The sequence below is a fragment of the Lactuca serriola genome, chromosome 9 (genome assembly GCF_051521515.1).
Source record: "Lactuca serriola cultivar US96UC23 chromosome 9, Lser_US96UC23_V15, whole genome shotgun sequence".
Taxonomy (NCBI): domain Eukaryota; kingdom Viridiplantae; phylum Streptophyta; class Magnoliopsida; order Asterales; family Asteraceae; genus Lactuca; species Lactuca serriola.
Window position 1 is genome coordinate 156,455,475 of NC_136416.1, and position 5,032 is coordinate 156,460,506.

At 35.0% G+C, this 5,032-nt stretch overlaps 1 pseudogene; it reads right to left on the reverse strand.

Annotated features, from left to right (window-relative positions):
• Positions 1–215: 215 nt before the first annotated feature.
• LOC145076185 (uncharacterized) lies at positions 216–2,210 on the reverse strand (annotated as a pseudogene).
• Between the last annotated feature and the right edge of the window lie 2,822 nt (positions 2,211–5,032).

Below are 5,032 nucleotides of genomic sequence, written 5' to 3' on the forward strand. Positions count from 1 at the left end.
TAAAATACCATATACAAAAAAATACAATCCATTGAATAAACTTTAATGTCATACAATTCTATTTCTTACAATATATAAATTTGCATTCATCTAATCTACTTTATGTTTCATACTAACAATTGAAATGAAGAATACAACACTTGCATTTTCAGCATCTTATCTCTTTCGGCTTGAGCTTTCTTTTCCAATTCTAACTCGAGAGCTATTCGCTTTCATCAACCCTGTAAACACAACACAAAATCACTTGTCATTTTCATTCGCTTTCCAATTTCCATTGTGTGTTTTCCTATTTCCTTAGTTTGTGTACAATGGAGTAAGCAAGTGTGTATTGAAGCACCTTCCATGTAATAGTACCCCCTTGACCAATACTAGTATCAGAACATAAAGCACATTTCTGCACAAAAAACAACAATAAGTCAACAAAGAGTCAACATTATTTAAAATACTATATGAACCTTCTCAAGTGATGCACATGGACCAAGAATCCCCTGAATTACAATTTACAATTTACAACAAAAACAAGAACTGATTGAGTCAACTTTAACATATGACATATCAATGTGTTAAGGATTGAAGAGATTAAATCAAACCTTACTTTGATGACAAACCCAATTCAGTGTCACCCGATTGGAAAACACGCAAATATATCTCGTCTCATTTCACCTCCAAAATCAACAAATTCAAATATCCATGGTTTGGACCTAATAACATGGGAATACAAAAATACAAATAATATTTAATAACATTGTCCCAAATATAAAACAAAAACAAAAATTAATATTTGTTGAAGCCTACTCACTTTGGGCCAAACGTAATGTGACAATTGAGTAAAAAAGATCAAAATAGAGTGAGCCCACTTTTATATATTTGTGTCAATTGACATTGATCAAATAGCCACTCATATATGATAACATATCAATATATGATAATATGATATGATATAATGCCGACTCACTTTTACCTTTTACCTTTTACCGATTACCATACTAAATGTCATACACCCCACCCATGCAAACCTGTAAACACCCGAGTTCACCACCAACAGGTAACAAAATACCGTAAATACCCCTCGTGACAACACATAAGGGAAACACAGAGCTGTTAGTATCTTCATCACAATCCAGATCACAATCTCCCGCGGCATCCAAACTCCCTGCAGCCGAGAGAACCCGTTTTCTCCTACCCTCTCGAATTTCATATGTGAATTGCATTATGATGTACAAAATAAGCTCATCAGATAACTTAATAATGATTTTATAAATAAATCCAATAAGATGAGAAATAAAGAACATGTTTGCGTGTCCTTATCTTTTGTAGTGCATACTGATATTTATATCTCCCACACCATCAACAATGGATTGCTTTTCATCATCCTTTTTCATTGATTCCTTCTTCTATAACTCTTTCACTTTGCGATATTCATCATAGTGCGCCTTTCTTTTCTCCCTAAAGCTTCTTGCACTCTTCCCACCTTCATCATCTGAACCCTCATCATATCATCAGTTTAATTTTAATTTTTTTTGAATAAAAGAAAAGCAAAAGGGTGAAGATGAAGGAAGTAGGAAGAACCTAGATCATGATCCATGACATCTGCTTCATCTTCATCATCTTAAGATGTCCATCCAGAATGGGAGTTACTATTGCTACTAGAAGATGCCATCTCATTCAGTGTTGAACGAATTGCATCAGCATTCAGTCTGATGTTGCTGTTATCATCTCCTTCAAGGAAACTATCAGAGCCCCCAATAGGAGATAAAGATCCTACAAATAGTCAACAACACTTGAATTAATTTACATAACAAATTAATAATTAATTTAAATTTAATGGAATGTGGGATATGTATAATACCATCAGTATCATGCATCATAGGATGATATGGAGCTTTGGGTTCTGTGATTTTCTGTCTTACATGTTTATTTGCTTCAATTTCACCAAGGTTGGCTTCATCCCATCTAAAACCTCTCCTACGGCTTTTTAAACAACAATAAAAAAATATTAATATTATTTTAGTATGGGTGTACTTATACGTCATAGAACAGGAAAAATAATTATATTTCTAAAACCAATATTTTCCAAACAACTTCATTACAGGAAAAGATAACAACCAACACAAAGGAATATATATATATATATATATATATATATATATATATATATATATATATATATATATATATATATATATATGCTTATGTCAATTTCACCTCATGTCTATTGTACTTAAGCTTCTGAAGTGTAAGATTGAAAAAGAGTTGTCTTAATTTTACAGGAAAAGATAACAACCAACACAAAGGCTCTTGCATCTTTTTCAGCATATAATAAGGGGATGATTTAACCTAATATATGAATCTCATCTTTCACAATAGTTAATTCCCTTTCACAACAGGTAATTTGGGGAGGGGACCATGGGCCTGGTGTATTGGGCCCTCACGTGGGCCCCATGGCATTCGATTCCTTCCAGACATTTTGTTATACCTGTAAAAAGAAACTGTATATGTCATGAAAAGAGATTGATACTTATTTATATTTAAGCTAAGAAGACACAAGAACTTATTTATTTATGTGGACAGATGATGCACTAGATTTATCAGGTTTTATTTCATGTTTTAACATCCTCACCATAAGCTAATCAATTACTCAATATTGATGTCTATTTCTTTCTATAATAGCACACATCAGCCCATTGTATGAACTATTTAAACAACTGTAGCCTCTAAAACTCTTTCATTATCTGATCACACATTAGTGAACCTATGAAAACCTGTGATGGTATATGGTCAAATAGCACAATCAAATATCAATATTAAGCCAAAGCACTATGGGTAAAGAGAATTCCAGCAACTCAAGACATGATTTCTAAATTTTAAACTCCACCAAAAACAAATGATCAAAAGATTTTACGTACTAAACACATAGTAGTTTTTGCAATAAAACTGTAGCTTACCTGAGTGGATAAAGAGCAAGAGTGGGGTTGAATAACACGCAAAATAAAACCCTAATATAGACATACAAACATAGATTTTTGAGATGAGAAATAAAAATGAGAAAAGACGACTAACGAAATCTTTGAAGATAATGAAAGCGATTCTCATACTCCTAATCTTTCACCGCCATTGTCGTTTTCCAGCTGTCATTGACGACGAATTCCTTAGGCATCGATTATATGTGATTTCCCTAAAGAACTCCCTCGATCTCAAGGTTGGACCCTGGTAGGAGACATCACTTTTTCTGTATTCTTAATCGGTTCATCTTTCCTTTCTGAACACTGATTATGGTATGAATGAAACTATTGAAACCAAGTTCATGTAAAATTTGAGGTTCTTTTGTAAAGAATATGACTGAAAGTATTGAATCGGTTCATTCTGTGTGTTGTTTCTTAGTAATCATGGGAAGATGGTCGAGGAGTGTTAGGTTTAGAGAGAGATATAGAGGAAGAGAGCTTGTAGAGTAAGGCTGGGAGATTTTTGTTTAGAGAAAGAAAGGTCGTGGGTGTAGTTTGTTAGTAGCTGAAGATGGGTATGAGAAGTTAGAATCAAGAAAAACATACCTTAATAAGATATAGGGCTTGTAAATTTGAGTAGTAAAAGCAATGACCCTAAGGTCACCAAACCTAATGTTGCTGGCAAGGGCAGGCGAGGTGAGATTGTCGGAGATGAGGGGCTCCATCGGCTGGGTGACGCTGGAAAGCGTTGGACGGTGGGGCGGGGCTAGATGGAGGTCAGAGGTGGGAGGCTCCAACACCAAGAGAAACGTCGGAGGTGGGAGAAGCTGTCGACGTCGAGAACTGAGAAGAAGAGAAAGGGTTTATCAAAGTGAGAAGGAGAGAAAGCGAAGTTGAAGAGAGAACGAGCAGTACAGGAGGGCATAATCGGGGCAAGTTCTTGAAAAAAGCCCTAGCTACTATGGAAATTAAAGTGGAGGGAGAAAAAAAAAGGAAGGCGGGGATTTTAAGTTTTTGGGATTTCATTTTCCCCGGATGGAACGCACGTGTTCTATTAAAATTTATAAAGCGACAGTCGTAGACGACACGCAGGTGCCCTCCGTGTTTTTTTTTTTTTGTTTAGACGCTAATTTTAGGGCACGCAAAAATGCGCATCTGAAATCCTTTAAATTTTGGAAGAGATGACATTATTTTTTAGACACTCACCTTTGCGTATCATAAATCACTGTGTGTCATGGTTCGTGCGTCGTAAAAGGCTATTTTTCTAGTAGTGAAATCCATAACTTGAGGACAAATTATGGACTCCATCAATATCATTTAGATCAAGAATTACATCATCAAACAATTTGCAAATAATTCCTATGATCTTACTAAAACTCATAAGCATGAACATTCATATCAACTATTTCAAGAATCATATAAACATATATAAAACTTGAAAATTTGATAATAACCATTGAAAATGGATTAGCATAATCATTACACCATCAAAAACAGGTTTTATCATCAAATACAAAGAAAACAAGCCTATGCTCGAATACCACTGATGGGTTTCGAGCATTCTAACACTCATATGGTGTACATGCAACCCTAGAAACCTTGGATCTATGTTTTCTCTAATATTCATGCAAATTTGATTTTTCCAATGTTTTCATCCTAACTAGCATGACATGGGGTAATTGTAATATAAAAACTAGTAGAATGACATACCTTTCTTGTAGCTTGGATTCCTTAAGACCTTGTGAGCCTAGAACCCCAAATGTGATGCCTCAAATGTTTCACACAACACCATAACTCTTGGAATAACTTGAGAAAATAACACTTTCACTCAAAATCGGCTAGCCCTCCTTGTTCTTGTCTTCGTGCTGATTTTGCTCCATATGAGGTTGCTTATATAGTGTGTCACAGGTAGGGTTACAACATGTAAACCCTAATGTACATGGCTTTTCATTTCCCCCATGATCCATGGGTTATAACCTCGATGGAGCATCTATGGAGCACCCAATGGGTCCTAGCCCAATCTATTGAATCATGGACCATAAGCCCACTATATAAGAATGAATGATTTACAAATCAATCCCCATATATTT